Source organism: Chrysochloris asiatica, unplaced genomic scaffold, assembly GCF_000296735.1.
Source record: "Chrysochloris asiatica unplaced genomic scaffold, ChrAsi1.0 scaffold00012, whole genome shotgun sequence".
NCBI classification, from domain to species: Eukaryota; Metazoa; Chordata; class Mammalia; order Afrosoricida; family Chrysochloridae; genus Chrysochloris; species Chrysochloris asiatica.
In genome coordinates this window covers 16,845,323-16,865,520 of record NW_006408530.1, presented here as the reverse complement: position 1 = coordinate 16,865,520, position 20,198 = coordinate 16,845,323, and the positions used below count along the sequence as shown (strand labels likewise).

The window sequence follows — 20,198 nt, the reverse complement described above, 5'->3', positions numbered from 1 at the left end:
CCCATCAGTGATTTCTGCAAACTCCCATGAGAAACAAGTAGCAATATATTCACTCAGTCATTTATTGGTAATCCTGCTCATCTACAAATAGAAAGGAAACAAAAGTCCACTTATTTTATTTATCATGTATAGGATACAAAGCATATCAAGATTTTTATTCAAATAGAAACTCACATTGGATGTTTGCTTGCAATGCTGACAGTATGCTCACAACTTTTGGTTGTAAAAAACATTGTGAAGAATTTTAATGACCTGAATTGTAAGAAATGCATTAGCATTAACTAGAAGCAGTAAAAATCTCTTGTTCTCATTTGCAAACTTTCCCTCTTTTTTTGTCACTTCCTTTCTTTTATACTGGATTTTGTCATAAAATTTTGGGTAAATATAGCTTTCAGGAAAAACATGAGATTGATCAGGTAGGAAAAACTTAAAATAAGTTAATGGATGTAACAATCAAGTTTAAATAAAATATGCTTAATTTAGATTTTTTACTAAGAAAAAGGAACCATTTTATTAATATTAAAATATTTAAGTTTCTCATTATTAAGAATTGTAAGAAGAAAGGGAACATATGTCAAAAATATTATTGTGCCCTTCTATCTTTTGAAAGGGCGGATGAAAAAGCCAGTACACCAGGCACTAAGGAGGAGAAACCTAAAGCCAAGAAATGTATTGCCAGGGGCAAGATTCAGGAGAGCAACCTCAGGCCAAAATGCCAAAGAAGTGAAGCTCCATTGCAGTTGAAATCCCATCGTAGTTGGAGAAATTGGCAAATGTTCTCCATCTGAGATGCAATCTGCAATGTACTCAAGAAAAGTCAGAAGAGTCCAAGGCTAGAGAAAGTGTTCAGCAGCTGCATCCAGGATTGAAAAGGGGAAAGAAAAAAGAAAAAAAAAGGTTCTTGCTACTGTCTCAAAGCCAACTTGGCAAAATGTCTAGGTATTACCTTACTGAAGATTTGCCTCAAAAGCTGTGAAACTATGAAAAAAAAAACAAAACAAAAAACCCTTCAGTCAGTGTGTGAGGAAATTTGAAACAGCCTAGCAGGGGACCCACTATTTGAGACTGGACACCTTGTGCTCAATTGAGTGTCTCTACATAAAACACACCAGAATTTTTTCATTATCAGCTTCACCAAAATTGGTATGAAAATCCCTAAATATCTCACTGATGCCTAATTCAAGAAAAAAAAGTTACTTAAACTCACACACCTACAAGGTTGGACCTTTGAGACAGAGAACAAGTGAAGGCATTTTATTGTGCATCATTTCATTGTGCTTTGCATGTATTTGTGTTATTTCTGCAAGTTAAAAATGTGTTGAACCCTGTATCATGCAAGTCTATAGATGCCATTTTTCCAATGACCTTTGTTCATTTTGTGTCTCTGTCACATTTTGGTAATTCTCACATTTCAATTTTTTTCATAATGCTAAAACACATTTGGATTCTGATGTGGAGCTGTGTATCAACACTGGATTGCGATCCACAAAGTTGGCAGTTCAAACCTACTAGCTGCTCCTCAGAAACCCTATAGAGGGTCACTATGAGTGGGAAACAACTTGAGGGCCAACAACAACAACAATTAGACATTGAATCAATTGCAGCATAGTATAAACATAACTTTTGTATGCTCTGAGAAACCAAAAAATTTGTCTGGCTAACTTTATTGTGACTTTCTCTTTATTGTGGTGGTGTAGAACAGAACCCTCCAAGGTTGTTTGTACAATATTACAGAACAGTGCAAGACCAGTCAGAAAACTCTGGACTCTCAACTTGAGCCAAAAATTCAAGATGTTTTTCAGTTCCACATATAGAAATTCTCACAAACTGGTACTCTAATAAATTTCTTGCTAAAACTCTAATTAATAAAATAAAGACATTAAAAGTTTAATATGCAACATTTGTCAGTTCAAATATATTACTTATGGTATGTAAGAGTCTTGGTGTGATGCTGTAGGATAAGCACTGGACTGCTAGCCACAAGGTTGATGGTTCAAACCAACCAACTGCTCCTTGGAAACCCTATACAGAGTTGCTATAAGTCAAAACTGACTCAACAGCACTCAACAACAACATACAGAACAAGTTCACATTTGACCAATAAAAATATGAATCATAGCAAGTTTTCAAGATCTTTTCTTTTAAAATTAGAAAGCATTGTTGCCTTGGACAAATTTGAATCCATATGCAAATTACAACTAATAGGTAATTAAGGATTTTTGTTGTAAGATAAGTACTAGAATGCTAATTTAAAGGTCCCACAGTTTAAACCCACCAGCAGTGCTCAGAAACCCTACACAGGGTTGCTTTGAGTTGAAACTAACTCAGCAGCACTTAACAACAGCAACAATAAATTTTCCCCAGAAATAAGAATGAGGTGTTGTTGTTGTTGTTGTTGTTGTTTTTTTGGTTTTATGTTCCTTTAATGCATTACTATCAAATTAAAATCATAATACTATTGACATAGCTCCAGGTTTTTGGATCACTGGTTATATTTCTCATATACCAGATGATACAAATATAATGACTAACAATTTTAAAATAAAATGATTATATTTTTAGAAACTAATAGATGAAAAGCACATGATTAATTTACAAGGAGTTTATATTATGTCATTTAACTGTTAATAACAAATATTAAACATTGTTTGACTATGGAGAAAATATCTAGATTCCATAAAACACAGAATGCTTGAAGAAAAAAAGTAAAGTCTGACTAATGGGGGACTGTTAGGGAGGTGACACCTGATACTTAGGATATTATTAGAATTAGTGAAAGTTTAGTTTATGAATATTTCACATTGAAAGTTAACAACACTGTATAAAACTTCCAGGAAAAGTGACATCCACACATCCTACTACAAGAAAAATGATTTCATTTCTTGAAGACATCCATAGAGATCTTTTGCACTACTTAGGATTCATCAAAGTATAGTATTTGTAATATGGGAAAATAGCCTTCAATAATAGCCCTTTCCTTAAAATGGTGGCAATTGCCAAGGGCCTAATATGATTTGATAAGAAGTGCCTTGTGTACTTCAATCAAAAATGGATTTAATCTTATTACAAAAACAATAATGGCTTTATTGAACGCCTATCTTGTCTGTATTGGTCTAGTCATGTGGATGGAAAATTACTTCCTATTTTAACTTAAGATGTTTTGGAAAAGGAAATGAAAGTTATCAAGATAATGTAGTTGATGCTAACAACAAGAAAACTTTGAAGTCAAAGTCGATTAGCTGGGAGAATGTCAGTAAAGCATCCATGGTATGCTTGGATGCTTTATGCCAGTTATAAAAGGGACAGTTTTCTCTAAGAGATGGGAGGTAGTAATATTTTTCTTATTATCTTTGAAATCTCCAGCAATATACCCTGCACACAGCATCATAATTCATTCTGCTCTTTTTTTTTTCCATGTAAGTTCTACAAACTCATATGAGAGGTTGACAAGACAAGAATCAATTAGTCCAATGCACAGTTGTATTCTGGATTTTAAAAAAAGCACATTCATTCAAGACCTTACATGATGTAAACGTAGTTGATAAATTGTGGTGATATCATTTAAAGTGAGCTATAAGAGTTGATTGCAAAGAGAGGGCATGTTTTGAGATTACCCTGAGAGGTATTTTTGGCCATCCCTTTTTATAATAAGAGGTATATAAAAATTGCTAATTAACTGGAGTCCTGGTGTGGCACTCTAGGAAAAAGTGCTAGGCTGTCAGGTTAGTTTGAACTATAAGGTCAGCAGTTCAAACACAACAGCCACTCCTCGGAAACCCTAAATGGTATGATTAAGAATTAGAACTGACTGGACAGTACATAAGAACAACAATTAACAGAAAACATAGTGGTGATGTCAGATGTCTTTGCACACAACAATTTTTTTTTTTTCCTCAAGGGTGATTCACTTAGTGGCCATCTTTAGTCAAAGAATTAGCCCAATCTCTGAAACTAATAATCGTTTTTAGGTGAAAAAAATATGGTGTCTTGGGAGTGAATATGAAGTAAGTAAAGAAAGTTTTGCTACTAATGTTCCAATATATGTATATGTGGTCTGCTCTAAAAAAAGGTGTTTAAACTTGTCTCTACTCTCAGTGGATGGCTTTAGACAAGCTCTCGCCATAACACATTTAACTTAGACTCATTCAAAATGTGCAAAGACCTGGAGTTAAAAAGCCAAAAGGGAAGAACTCACTCAGCATGTCTCAAGCTGAGGGAACTGAAGAAAAAATTCAAGCTTCAACTTGAATTATTGGAGGATTCTTTGGGCAAATTATTGAATGATGCAGAAAGCATCAAAAGAAGATGGAAGGAATATGCAGTGTCACTGTACCAACCATTTCAAGAGATAACATATGATCAAGAGTCAATGATCCTGAAGGAGGAAGTCCAAGGTGCATTGAAGGCATTGTCAAAGAACAAGGCACCAGGACATGATAGACTACAAACTAAAATCTTTCAACAAAGTGAGGTGGCACTGGAGGCACTCACTCATTTATGCCAAGAAATTTGTAAGGCAACTACCTGGCCAACTCCAAAGAGAGTTGGCCCATTCCAAAGAGAGGTGACCCAATGGAATGCAAAAATCATTGGACAATATTTTTAATATCCCATGTGAGTAAAATTTTACTAAAGGTAAGACAGAAACAGCTGCAACCATACATTGACAGAGAACTTCCAGAGGTTCAAGCCAGATTTAGAAGAGGGTGTGGAATGAGGGATATCCATGCTGATGTCTGATGGATCTTGGCTGAAAGCAGAGAATACCAAAAAGATGTTTACCTGTGCTTTATTGACTATGCAAAGGCTATCAGTTGTGTGGATCATGACACACTATTGACAGCATTGAGAAGTATGATTATTCTGGAACACTTAATTGTGCTCATGGGGAAACTGTACATAGATCAAGAGGCAGTTGTTCAAACAGAACACGGGAACACCAAATTGTTTAAAATTAAGAAAAGTGTGTGACAAGGTTACATTCTTTCACCATACTTATTCAGGCTGTATGCTGAGCAAATGATTTGAGAAACTGTGTTATATGAAGATAAACAAAAATGGCATCAGGAATGGAGGAAGACTCATTAACAGCCTGCAATATGCACATGATACAACCTTGCTTGCTGAAAGTGAAGAGGACTTAAAATACTAAGGGATGAAGATCAAAGACCACAACCTTCAGTATGGATTGCATCTCAATGTAAAGAAAACAACAATCCTCACCACTGGGCCAATAAATAACTTTCTTATCAATAGAGAAAAGATTGAAGTTGTCAAAGACTTCATTTTTCTTGGATCAACCATCAACACTCATGGAAGCAGTAGTCAAGAAATCAAACAACTTTTTGCATTAAGCAAATCTGCTGCACAAGACCTTTTTAGAGTGTTCAATGAAAAGATATCAGTTTGAGGACTAAGGTGCACCTGACTCAAGCCATGGTATTTTCAATAACTTCATATGCATGCAAAAGTTGGACAGTGAATAGGGAAGACTATAGAAGAATTGATGCATTTGAGTTGTGGTGTTGGAGGGGAATATTGAAAGTATCATGGACTGCCAAACAAACAAACAGATTTGTATTGAATGAAGTGCAGCCAGAATGCTTCTTGGAATCCAGGATGGCCAGCCTTGGTCTCTCATACCTCTGACATATTGTCAAGAGGAACCAGTCACTGGAGAAGGATATCATGTTTGGTAAGGTAGATAAAAAGAGGAAGTCCCCTGCAAGATGGATTGGCAAAGTGAGCATCAATGGGCTCAAGTGTAGAAACAATTGTGAGGTTAGCCCAGAATTGGTCAGTGTTTCATTCTGTTGTGCATAGGGTCGCTATGAGTCAGTACCGACTTGATGGTACTTAACAACAACAACAACGAGTCTCATTTGGGTGCCTTCATTAAAAAAGATCCAATCAATACAGTGTTGCTTAGGCTGGGTTCTCTAATGAAGCAAAACCAATGAAGCTTCTATAAGTATATGTGAAGAGATGTTTATATCATGGAAATGACTCATATAATTGTAGAGATTGGCAAGTCCCCAGCCATGAGTCAGATGAACAGATCAGACAGAAAGCAGTCATGTTAGGCAGGTAAGATGGCAGAATGAAGACTCTCAGGATAGGAAGACAATAAAAGAGGCCACTAGCTCAATTCTAAAGAACTGGAGGTTGAATGAAGAACCAGTAGAAATCCAGCAAGCTTTGTCAGAGTGTTCAACATATTAGAGACAGACCACACCCCTAAGGGTACTTATTTTCAATTGATTGGCTGTTCTCAGCAGGTCTTATCATAGAAGTGGTTACATTACATTAGATCTTATCATGTAGCATGACAACATCTTAACTGCTAAACCACTGAGAATTCTGGCCCAGTCAAGCTGACTCAACATCTCAAACATCACCTTCTGAGGGATTCTGGTAGGCCAGTGAAATTCAAGGCAGAGAGTTTAAGTTCTGAATGTCATGGAGACTGGTTTTTTTGTATTCCAAAAGTATAATCTTGTTAGATTTATTTGGAAGACACAGGGCAATCATGAAGTCTTGTTATGACATTTTAAGAAAAAAATTTGAAAACTGCATGGTGGGGAAAAGATCAGGAAAGATGCACCAAGGAATTATTTTTTCCCCATCATGACATTGCACCTGCTTATTCTTCAAGGGTAGGAATGGCTGTCCTGTAAGAATTGTGTTGGGAAATCTTACCCCATCCATCTTGCCCCATCTGACTTCTATTTATTCCCAAAATACAAACAACATTGAAAAGGAACACAAGTTGGCTTCCTCAAGGATATCAGAAGTGCCATTTTGCTGTGATGTAAATTTAAGAGCACAGAATTCTTTAGGGGAGAGTTAGAGAAATGGAAATAGGTCTTCTGAAGTATACAGACCTAGATGGAAGATACACTGAGAAACAATAACTCACTTTAAAATATTTTTGTTTAATTCAGATTTCTATAATTTTGTAGTAATGCTTGTCTACTTATGCTTGTACGCACCATGAATGAAAGAAACACTAAAGCACACAAAAAGAACCCTTGTTATACCCAACAACTTGTGTCAAAAGTCAATCCCAAAATATAATATTTTTTTGCCATTTTCATAATATTTTTGTTTGTTTGTTTTACTTTTTCATGTTCTCTTTTCAATATCCTGGTAAATTCCCTGTGGGAGACAACACAGCATGCCCTAAGGGGAGTGGAAGATGAGGGGAAGGCCTACCAGCTGTGGCCTCTGGCAGATCCTCCTTGCTTCCCACTAGCCTTGGCTCCCCTCTTTCTGGAAGTGGAGCTAGGTAGAGTGACATCGGACAGCTGGCAAACCTGGTCTAGGTATGCAGTAGAAAGATGGTTGGGAATGCACCTCTGGGGAGACCTTGCCTTCATCATGTCTGGGCCAGCTTGCTCCATTTCCTTGGTGCCCAAGAGTCTTCTTACAGATGACTCCTCTGTCAATCTCTGTGTTTCTCATTTTGCATCTTCTCTTCTTCCTCTGACCCTGCCTTTGCAGACTGGAGCTCCTTTCCAGGGATGTCGCGGTGTTGGAATCATTGAGGTTTCCCCTTGTACCTTGTGAGAAGGGCCTCTTGCACATCTTCCCCAACCCCTTTCAAGGTGTTCTGGAAGCAGTGGATGGGGATAGAGCCAGTGGATGTGGAACAGACAGGCATGGCCATTGTGTGATCACCTACTTGAATGGATGACCTGTGCGGCGATTCTGTAGTTTGAGCCTTCAGTAAGTTCATTAGACCTGCCGGTTGAACCATCACCTTCCCCCTGCTTTCCTGTAGTACTGGCATTCTCAGCTCCAGTTCATTCTTCCTTTTGTCTCAGCAGCCGCAGCTCTGTCAGCAATGTGGAATTCTGCAGGGCCTTCTCAGGTGTAGGTTAGGATGCTTGCTCATTCTCCAGACGCAGAGGCTGGGTCTCCTGAGGCAGCTCTCTGTTTTTGTTTTCCAGTTCTGCAATAAGTTGTCTTGTTGTTTGTTGTCATCGAAGTTAAAGCTAATATCGGTGTGAAGATGGGTCATGTTTTCTGCCTCTACAGCCAGGCAGGCCACATAGCAAGTTGTAAAGTGATGCTTCTTATCCTTTTGGGTAGGAATATGCAGGACATGTGACCAGTATTCCAGATGGACCACACAGGAGGCTATTAGTGCATGTTCATTGGTCGAGTGACTGGATAAATTTTGGCTCTACTGTAACCTCTTGATGGGCCTGGGCACTCCAGAGGACATGTGGCTAACCACGGTGTCATTCATATTAGTTTGGAGGTCATGGAGAAATTACATGTGCAAGGCCAAGTGGTTTCTCAGGAAAAACAGGATGCAGGGGTTCTCTGGTGGGAACTCACCCCAAATATTTACTAATTGCATGGCTCAGTAGGAAAACATTCAGAAGATGAATACTCCATCTGATGCTGGGTGCTGTGAGAGCTGCTGGCATGGCCACGTCAAAAGCAGTTCTGACAGAGCTGCTAGTTGTGGCTTTGCTGACATCAGTGCCCTAAGTCCATCAGACTCTCACACTGGTAGTAGGAACACTCCACAGGATGAAGACATTCTCAATATGGGCAAACCTGTGCATGAGAGATAGTCAGACAAGGTGCTGGGGTGAAGGATTGGCCATCATTATGTTTAGAAATGTATTCAAAATGATTTTTTCCTGTCATGGAAAACAGGTGCAGAATGAGTGCTCTGTGTAACCAAAAGAAGGTCCTTCTAAGACAGCTGTTGGGAGCTTCAGAACTTCTTTCAGAAACTGGTCAAACTTGCTAAATATCATTAAGCCATTGGAATTTGACATGTGGAAGAAAATATATCTCAATTTTTTGAGTGTTTTCCCACTAAATATGGTTGCTAACATAACTTTAGCTGAAAATAAAAAAATTGTAAGTAAATGCATACATACAAATAATTAAAACTGGATAAATCTGAATAATATAGATGGTTTAGATCAATGTCAATATCCTATACGTTATACTATAGTTTTACAAGATGATACTATTGAGGAAAACTGGATAAAAGGTCTATAGGATCTCTGCATTATTTCTTATAACTGCATGTGACTGACTCTATAGTGATCTATGTGAAATTATTAATAAAAATGGTGAAATGTAATTTGTGAATAGATTACAAAAAATATAATCTCTCTCTCTCTGTCTTGCCATCTATTCCCCCACCCCCGAACCCCCACCTTTCTCTCTCTGTCTTATGAGTAGCTTTATGTCAAGGCCTACATGCCAAGAACTTGATGTTTCTGATTAACTACCAACAAAGAAAGACCTGAGGCCTGGGAACAGCTATGCAAGTGGACTCTTTCTCAGTCAAGCACTGAGACAAGTACAGCCCTTACCCATACGTTGATTACAACCTGTAAGAGAACCTGAGCCAGAGTTAATTCATACCAGGATTCCTGTGCCATGGAAAATGTGGAATAATGAATGTTAGCTGTTTTACGTCTTTTGAGATTTGGGGTCTTTTGTTAGGCAGCAGTAGATAATTTAGGAGAAAGACATGTTTTTTAGAAAACAATGACAACATTATTTTCTAAACAAAATATCTTCATTTGGTTCCTCATAGTGTCTTGTAGTGTGGAAGTTTCTTCATTGTGTCAAATTGTATCGTTTTGTACAGAATGATGTCTTCAGTTAAAGGATACAAATGAGGGCTGAAATCCAGACCCTACTCCACCTCTCAAACCTTGAAGCCAAACAGCAAATGGCCTCTGCCTGGAGAATGGGGCACATATTGTTGTTTTCTTAAAATTTATTTTAAAGGCAGCTTGTTCTTGCCAAGTCCTGCTCCCACAGGTATTTTTCTTTCCAGAGTGGGCACATTTTCCAAGTAGCACACTGGTACTTTAGCTATTCTATATGGTCCTCTTCTGGTTTTTTCAAATTAAGATTGTTATTGATAATGTAGAAATACTACCTAGGACAAAACACTTTCAAATTCAGTCTCTTCTTGTCTGTCAGTGGAGTTTTGATGTTGCTGTGATGCTGAAAAGGTTTCAACAAAGTGAGCAGATTAAAACAGACTAAGAAGAAAGGTCTGGCAATCTACTTCTGAAAATGAGACAATGGAAACCCTATGGATCACAATGATCTGTTCCTTTTTACAGGGGGTTGCCACAGATTGGTGTAACTTCAATAACTAACACAAAGGGAAGCTGAACAGGGTATTTAGATCCTATGTACATAAACCTAACCATCATGTTTCCCTTTAGCTGGCAAGGTTTCCTTCATTTGTGATATTCATTATCGGTCAGATTTTTCTAGCCTATTGAATGGCAGCCAACATGGTTGGACTTCAATAAAAGCTTGAAATTAAGCCATAATGTAAGTTATCTTTAAAGCTAATTTGGCACCTTAAATTCACCAAAACCCTGTGTGTTTAGAGTTCCTTTCAGCCAAATAATGCATCCCTATGATTTCTCAGTAGAGAAAAATTAAAATGCAAATGATAAGTGTACACACAGTTTAAGCATAAATATATAAAATTGTATTTTAAAAGTGTTAAGAAATTTGGATTAAAACTGATCTGTGAATAATTCAGAAACTAAATATCCCTTATTCATTCATTCATAGCACTGTCTCTGACATCAGGACATGCTGGGCTTTGAGAGTCTTGGGTCTGTCCACCTGCTTCATTTAGGAACTTAGTTTCTCCTGCACTAGGTCTTCAGTAGAATGCCCAGAATGATGGCAGCCATTCTCAAGGAACAAGGACTTGCTTCTATGAAATGATGCTTTCCAAAGCTGCCCTGAAGCATGACTCTGTCAATGGAACTGAACCTTTCTCTGTGCAGTTCAATCAAAAGGTGCAACAATTCAATTTGATAGGATGTTTTGAGTAATATGACTCTATATCAGCATTTCTTAAATTTTAAATAGTATGTAGTTTGAATTCTATTTTACTAAATGTTTTTGTGTAAATATGTAGTTTCATTGAAGTTCTGAGGACTAAACATTGGGCTGCGAATTGAAAGACCAAAGATTTGAACCTACTACCCTCGCCCACCCCCGCGGGAGAAAGATACGGTCTACCTCTATAAAGATTTACAACCTTGGAAACCCTCTGGAACAGTTCTACTCTATGTTATAATGGCAAAATGAATTAGAATTAATGCAGTTGCAATCAGTCTGGGGTTTTGGTATGCCTTGGTACATTTATTATAAAAATATCAGGCTCTGGAAATAATCATTATAATCTATGATGTGTATTATTTGAAATATTTGGCTTGTAAAGTAGGCAATGATGAGGTGCTATCTTGGATTTTACCATCATTTAAATTTCACTTTTTATGAAAAACAAGTAACTATAAATGGGAAAATGGACAGGCATAGAGAATAAAATGTTTTCTTAAATATGACAGAATGTAATAAAGCTCTTTCAAAATATATAGTTGGATGAATAATTTCTTTTATAAAAATTAACAGAAGGCTGGTCCCTATGAGTTGGATGTTAAAGATAGCCCAACTATTTGACTTTTCGGACATGCTATACTCCTCCATTGTCCTTAGTATCAATCACCACTCTTCCCTTCCCTCAAGTCCCAGGGTTTTGCAACACCCTGCATTGTCTCACAAAACTCACAACTGTCAAAAGAAATGGCTCACACAGTGTGGAGGCTGGCAAGTCCCAAATTCGTAGTTCAGAAATCAGTCCGGAAGAATCTTTTCGTCTATGTAGTTTCAGAAACTAAGGAACCCAAACAGGCAGGTTCCATAATAGGTTGTTGCTGCTGTGAGAGCTGTTGGATGAGGTCAAGTGATGGGCCAGAAGTTTTACTAACTGGAAGTCAGGGGTAATGACCCAGATGCAAGATCCAGGGCAACAGAACAAGTTTTCCCAAAACAGTCTTATAAATTGGAGTCAGACTAGGCCCTCAAAGACTTCAGACACACCTTCTACGAAGGTGGGGGCTTCCTCAATAATTAACTCCACTGTAATCTTGCTTTGGTAGTTCCCCCTTGAGCTTTAATCATTAGAAATTCATTTTAAAATGGGTCCATAATTACAGGCATGTTATTTTTTCATGCCATCAAGTCAGTGCCAACTCATAGCAACATTGTACGCAACATAATGAAACACTGCCCATTCCTGCACCAACCTCATAATTGTTAACATATTTGAACCCATTGCAGCTGCTCCACTTTACCAAATATGGTGTCCATATTTAATGACTGGCTTCTCCTAATGATATGTACTAAGTATAAGAGGCGAAGTCTGGCCATCCTGGCTTCTAAGGAGCATTTTGGCTGCTCTTCTTCCAACACAGATTTGTTTGTTCTTTAGGCAGTTCATGGTACTTTAAAAAGTCTCCTCCAACACAATAACTCAAATGCATCAATTCTTCTATGGTCTTCCTTATTCATTGTCCAACTTTTGCATGCATATGAGGTTATTGAAAATACCATGGCTTAGTAAGGTGCACCTTAGCCCTCAAAATGACATCTTTGCTCTTGAGCACTTTTAAGAGGTCTTGTGCAGCAGATTTGCCTAATATGACACATTGTTTGATTTCTTGACTAATGTTTCCATGAGTGTTGATGGTTGATCAGAGGGAAATAAAGTCCTTGACAACTTCAACCTTTTCTTCATTTATCTTGAAGTTACGTATTGATTAAGTTGTAATGAATTTTGTTTTCTTTACATTAAGTTGCAATTTATACCAAAGGCTGTGGTCTTTGATCTTCATCTGCAAGCAGTTTAAGTCATCTCCACTCTTCAGCAAGTAAGGCTGTATCTTTGGCATATCGCAGATTGATAATGAATCTTCCTCCACTCATGATGTGGAGGAAGATTTGATTATATATGTTCTTTATATAATCAAATTTATCAAGTTGTTTGCTCAGAATACAGAATGAATAATTATAGTAACAGAATACAACCCTGGTGCACACTTTCCCTAATTTTAAATCATTCAGTTATCCCTTCTTCTATTCAAACAACTGCCTCTTGATAAATGTACAGGTTCCACGTGAGTACAATTAAGTGTTCTGGGATATTCATCCTCTGCAATGGTGTTCATAGCTTGTCAAGATCCACACAGTTAAAAGTCTTCACATAGTTATTAAAGTACAAGTAAACATCTTTCTAAGGAGCTCTGGTAGCGTAGTGGTTACGAATCGGGCTGCAAACCTTAAGTTCAGTGGTTCGAAACTACCAGCCTCTCCATGGGAGAAAGATGAGGCTTTCTATTCCAGTAAAGATTTACACCCTCAGAAACCCTGTACAGGGTCGCTATGGGTCGGAACTGACTCGATGGCACTTAACAACAACAACAACAAACATCTTTCTGGTATTCTCTGTTTTCAGCCAAGATCCATCTGGTGTCAGTAATGATATTCCTCACTCCATGTCATTGTCAGAATCCAAGTTGAACTTCTGGCACTTTCTTGTCTAATGTCATATATTCTAATGGTCATTTTTGAATTCTCTTTAGCAAAATTTTACTTGCATGTGATATTAATGATATTGTCTGGTCATTTCCACATTCTTTTAGGTCACCCTTCTTTGGAATGGCCACAAATATGGATCTCTTCAAATCAATTGGTCCGGTAGCTGTCTTCCAAATTTATTGGCATAGATGAGTGAGTACCTCTATGCTGTATAATTTGTTGAAAGATTTCAGTTTGTATTCCATCATTTCTGGGAACTTTATTATATGCCAATGCCTTCAGTGCAGCTTGAACTTCTTTCAGGATCATTGGCTCTTGACCATATGCTACCTCTTGAAATGGTTGAACATTGACCATTTCTTTTTGGTACAGTGACAATGTATACTTCTATCTTCTTTTGATGCTTTCTGTATCATTCAATATTTTGTTCATACAATCCTTCAATAATGCAAGTTGAAGCTTGACATTTTTCTTCAGTTCTTTCAGCCTGAGAAATACTGAGTGTTCTTTCCTTTTGACTTTCTAACTCCAAGGTTTGTATATTTCATTATAATATTGAGCTTTGTCTTCGTGAGCTGCCCTTTGAAAATTTCTCTTCAGTTCTTTTACCTCCTCATTTTTTCCTTTTGCTGTAGAATCAAACATCTATTGTGGTCTTTTCCTTCTTTCTTGTCTTAATGACCTTCTGCTTTATTCCGTTATGATGTTCTTGATGTCATCCCACGGCTCTTATGGTGTTCTGTCATTGTGTCTAATTCATCAAATATGTTCTTGAGATGATCTCTAAATTTAGGTGGGATATGTGCAAGGTCTTATTTTGGTGCTCATGGACTTATTTCACTTTTCTTCAGCTTCAGCCTGAACTTATATATGAGCAATTGATGTTCTATTCCACAGTCTGCCCCTGGTCTGGTTTTGGCAGATGATATGGAGTTTTTCCACTATCTCTTTCCACTGATGTTGTCGATTTGATTTCTGTTTATTCCATCTGGTTATTTTAAAAAGTTATGTGTAATGAAGTTGCCATTGGTCTTGCAAAATTCTATCATGTAATCTTGAGCATCATTTCTAATTACCAAGGCTTTATTGTCCAACACTTGATCCTTCATCTTTGTTTCCAGCGTTTGTATTCCAATAAACCAGTAACTATCAATATTCTTGGTTGCATGCTTTATCAATTTCAGAATGAATAAGTTAGTAGAATTATTCAATTTCATTACCACTGGATTTAGTGATGGGTGCACAATTTTGGATGATAGTTGTATTAATTGGTCTTTCTTGTAAGCATATAGATATTTTTCTATCGTTGACATTGTTGGACTTCAGGACAGATCTTGATATGTTATTTTTGATGATGAATGTGACACCATTCTTCTTCAGTTTGTCGTTCCCAGTATAGTACACCATGGGATCGTCAGATTAAAAATGGCCAATACTAGTCCATTTCAGCTCTCTAATGCCTAGGATATTGATGTTTATGTGTTCCATTTCATTTTTTACAACTTCCAGTATCTCTAGATTCATACTTTGTACATTCCATGTTCCGATTATTCATGGATGTTTACCACTGTTTCTTCTCATTTTGCGCTGTGCCCATAAGCAAATGAAGTTCCCAAAAGCTTTACTTCATTTGTGTTAGCGTGGTCAACTCTACTCTAAAGAGGCAGCTTTTCCCAGTCACGTTTTGAGTGCCTTCCAACTTGAGGGGCTTATTTTCCAACATTATATCTGGTAATATTCTGGTGCTCTTAGTATTCAATATTCTGGTGCTAGTTGACAGTGTTCCACTGGCACTTGTAATGTTTTCATTGACTAAATATTTGGAAGTAGTCTGTCTCTCCTTCTTCCTAGTCTGTCTTAGTCTGGCAACTCAGCTGAAACCTGTCCACCATGGATGAACTCTTCTAGTATTTAAAATACTAGTTGCATAGTTTCCAGGATCACAGCAACACACAAGCCACCATAGTACAACAAACTGACAGATAGGTGGTGGATCACAGACATAAAGGCTTGGATTCACAATATATCACAAAACGAAGAAATTTGCCTAAAATGGCCATAATAAATAATTGTTGTTGTTGTTAGGTGCCGTCGAGTTGGTTCTGATCCATAGCAACCCTGTGTAGGGTCTCCAAGGGGCAGCTGGTGAGCTTGAACTGCCGCCCTTGCAGTATCAAATGGCTTTGCAGTCTGCCACATTAACCCATAGCACCACATCAGGAGTCCTAACTGCCCTGTAATTGTTTCATTGTAATAAGCTAAAATAAAAATAGATTGAGTTCCCTTTTAAATATTTAGGTTTATAAATTAAAACAGTAAAGAAAAGGCAGAAGAGAATTTTGTGCATATGGTGCTTTCAAGAATATTATGAACATTTATTTGTAAATACATGGAAATATTCTTGCTTTTTTTCATCCTATATTTTTTTTCCATGTTGGTCAACTGAAAACTGATTAGTTACATTTGTACATGAGTGTTTTTTTACTATAAAATTTGCAAATGTTGCTGCTACCAGAGAAACTGAAAGGTCACAAGCAAATTGTAGGACATTGTACACATTATGCTAAGTGTAATAAAATCATGGAGTCCTGGTGTGGCCCTGTGGGTTAATGCTATGGACTGCAACGTTGGTTTGAACTGCAAGGTTGGTGGTTCAAACTCACCAGTTGCTCCTCAGAAACCCGATACAGGGTTGTTATGAATCAGAACTCAACTCTAAGGCACTTAACAATACAATACGATTATAATGCCACAATTAAGAGCATTCTTTGGACTACATCTGTATTTAAGTCTTCAATAAACCATTACTTAATTTTCTTTGGTAGACTATCTCATTTTTATAATTTCCATATATTTATGTGTGTTTGTGTATTTTGTGTGTGTGTGTGTGTGTGTGTGTGTTTTAAGTCAGGGTAGACTAGAGTTGTATCCTCTTACATATTGTTGAGTTTTTTTTCCATTCAAGTACCACTAAACCGAAAAGATTCTCTGTTCCTGTAAACACTTACAGCCATGGAAACCCTATACAAGGTCTCTATGAGTAGGAACCAAGTTGATGGCACTTAACAGCAACAACAAGCTACTTATGTTTATGTCTTCTTATTATATTTTCAGCATGCACGTGCATAGACATTCATAACGTGGAAATCTTTGTAAAGCACATATCCCTAACACTTGTTATAAAGCAGGCTTCCATGCACATGGGGCACCATATTGAAATAATGCAGTTCATTTTACATAATGAAAATAGGTAGAATACATGTTGCATAATGTACTTCAGTGGCATTCTGTTGTGATCAAGGAAGACTTTGGAGCATTTTTGAGTGACATAACCTGTTAAGATTATTCCAACATGTGCATTATTGAAACCAGCAAACCAAAGAGATGCCATTGAAAAGCCCGCTCCTTTTGGTTAAAGATAATGCTTACACATTTGATAAAATGTCAGTAGTTACACTATAGTCTTCACAAAGCAGGAGCCCAGATGGTATAATTGTTATAAGTCTGGGTCTGATAACCAAAAGGTTGCTGGTTTGAACCCACCAGCCACTCAACATGAAACAGAAGTGACAGTCTGCTTCCGTAAAGCTTGGAAAACCTATGGGACAATTCTACTCTGTCCTATAAGACCATTATAATAAGTAAGAATCCATTCAACAGCAATAGGCTTTTGGAGTCTTCACAGAGCCATTACACATATATGTATGACTATACACAGAATATGTCCTGTATAGTAAGACTCCAGATGGACTTAAGAACAACTTGTACTTGACCTTTGTTGTTGTTCCTGTTGTTGTTAAGTGCCACTGAGTCAGTTCTGACTCATAGCAATGCAGTATAGGGCTTGTGAGGAGTGGCTGGTGGGTTTGAACTGCCAACCTTGTGTTTAGTAGTTCAGTGCTTACCATACAGTGCCACACCAGTATTATTGTCCTCACTTTGAAATTGTTAAACCAAGCACTACTTGCAACAAATTCAACATCAAAATCACCTCCATGTACACAAACAGCTTTTAAATCATTAAAAAGATTTCAAATCCTTCCTAGTATTAAATGAGTAAAGCTAAATAAGGGCCTGTTCTGATTTATGTATAAATTCAATTTAAAGACACACTTAGGAACAGATCTTGTTCATAATCTGGGGACTGCCTATATATTGAGGAACAATGAAACATTTTGTTCCACATCTATAGAACTGATAAATGTTCTACCAGCCATTAATTTCTCAAGCTCTTGATGTGAAACAATCAGCATAATATAAACAAGAAAGTAATTTTAAGATTAGTCAAATTGATTCATTTGTTAAATAAAAATAGTTTATATCGTGCTACATTCAATGTCTTTTGGCTTGACTTCGTTGATTTATAATTGAATATGCTCTGATTCCTACGGTCAAATAGGTTTCATTGCATGTATACACAAATATGAGCTTATATGCACAACATCTAGTTAAAGATTTCTCTTAGTTCATGCATAAAGTGGTTGTCAGAAGCCCAAACAAGTTGTGATAGAACAAGGACAGTTGTAGGGAAATGAAACAAAAACAAAAAGTGAAAACCACAAAACCAAACAGAAACAAAACAAGATTAAAATGAAATGCCCCCTTTAGATTCTTTTAGAATGCAGAGTGAAGATCTCTTTTCCTTTATAGCAGTGGGAGGCCAGAATGGAGGTGAGATGACCAGACAGAGAGGAAAATGTGCAGGAGACAGAGAGTTCTGTCAAGGAAAAGATTAAGACCCTTAATGAGATGGATTTACACAGGATGTAAAAATGAATTCAAAAATAGGAAAAACTGTGAGGCAATTTTCCATTCTGTTGTATATATGGTCGTGAAGAGTCAGAACTGAACCGACAACACCTAACAACAGCCTTTGTATCTTATTGTTTAATTTATACAGATTTCAGAAGTGAAAAAATTTTCAAACTTTTTAAAAAAAATTTTGTAGGACACAGCCCAAATTGTTGTTGTTGTTAGGTGCCATTGAGTTGGTACCGATTCATAGCAACCCTATGTAGGACAGAATGAAACACTGCCTGGTCCTGGGCCAACCTCACGATTGTTGCCACGCTTGAGCCCATTGATGCTGCCACTTTGCCAATCCATTTTTCTGGGAGTCTTCCTCTTTTTTACTGACTCTTCACCTTACCAAACATGATATCCTCCAGTGACTGGTCCCTTCTGACAATATGTGTGAAGTATGAGAGATGAAGTTTGTCCATCCTGGCCTCCAAGGAGAGCTTTGGCTGCACTTCTTCCAACACAGATCTGTTTGTTCTTTTGGTAGTCCATGGTACTTTCAATATTATCCTCCAACACCATAACTCAAAAGCATTAAGTAGATGATAAATATTTAATTTCTAATTATTTTATAAATGAGGCTTGTCATCAGGTGATTGTAAGAAAAAGAAAAAAAGCATCTACTAGAAGTGCATGTTTTTGTTAAGTGTCATCAAGTTGGTTCCAACCCATAGCAACCCTATATAGGGTTTCCAAGGAGCAGCTGGTGAATTGTGAACCAACGATCTTGGAGTTCAAACAACGTTGCAGTCTGGTGCATTGACACACAGCACCACAACAGGATAATCCACTGTAATATGACGTGCTCCCAGATCATTGTTAGTTCTGGTTCTTTGTTTAGTCTTTGAGACTTAACAAAAATGTAGACACAACTACCAAAACCTTTGTCATCAAGTTGATTTTGACTCAGTGCAACACCAGGGGTCCTTGGCATAACTATAATACACATCAAACGACAAATTGAGTAGGAAGGAACATAGATAATATTGAATTCACAAGCTTCACTGGTATTATTGCTTATACACAGGTCTTAGATTCCAAAGGAAAGCATGGAATGTTGCTAATGACATAATAAATCTTTGCTAATTAGAAAATATTTCTCAAAGAATATAGATTTTAATTGCTCTCTAAAGGAGTTGGGTTAGACAGAATGTTAGAGAAGAGATGTTCCTAGTTGACAGCTCACCCTAATGTTGTTGTTGTTAGGTGCCGTCGAGTCATTTCTGACTCAGAAAGAACCTACGCACAACAGAATGAAACATTGCCCAGTTTTGCACCATCCTCATAATAGTTATTATGTTTGAGCCAATTGTTACAGCCACTGTGTTAATTCATTGGGAGTCTTCCTCTTTTTTCCTGACCCTCTACTCTACCAAGTATGATGTCTTTTTCCAGGGATTGGTCCCTCCTTATAACATATCCTAAGTATGTGAGACAAATTCTCATCATCCTTGCTTCTAACGAGCATCTGGCTAGACTTCTTCCAAGACAGATTTGTTTGTTCTTCTGGAAGCCTATGATATTTTCAACAGTCTTTGCCAACATCATAATTCGAATGCATTAATTCTTCTCCTGTTTTCCTGATTCATTGTTCAGTTTTCACATGTATATGAGGGGATTGAATATACCATGGCATTGGTCAAGTGCATCTTGGTCCTCAACGTGACATCTTTGCTCTTAAAGATGTCTTCTGCAGTAAATCTGCCCAATGCAATGTCATTTGATTTCTTCACTCTTGCTTCCATGAACATCGATTATGGATCTAAGTAAAATGAAATCCTTGACAACTTCAATCTTTGCTTATTATGCATTGATCCAGTTGTGAGGATTTTTATTTTCTTTATATTGAGGTGTAAGTCATACTGAAGGCTGTATTATTTTGTTTTCATCAGCAAGTACTTCATGTCCTCTTCATTTTCAGCAAGCAAATTTGTGATATAGGCATCTTGAAGATTACTGATAAGCCTTCCTACAATCGTGGTGCCATGCTCTTCTTCATA

General features: G+C 37.3%; 1 pseudogene; it reads right to left on the bottom strand.

Annotated features, from left to right (window-relative positions):
• Positions 1-1,728: 1,728 nt before the first annotated feature.
• Positions 1,729-8,897, bottom strand: LOC102817189 (annotated as a pseudogene).
• Between the last annotated feature and the right edge of the window lie 11,301 nt (positions 8,898-20,198).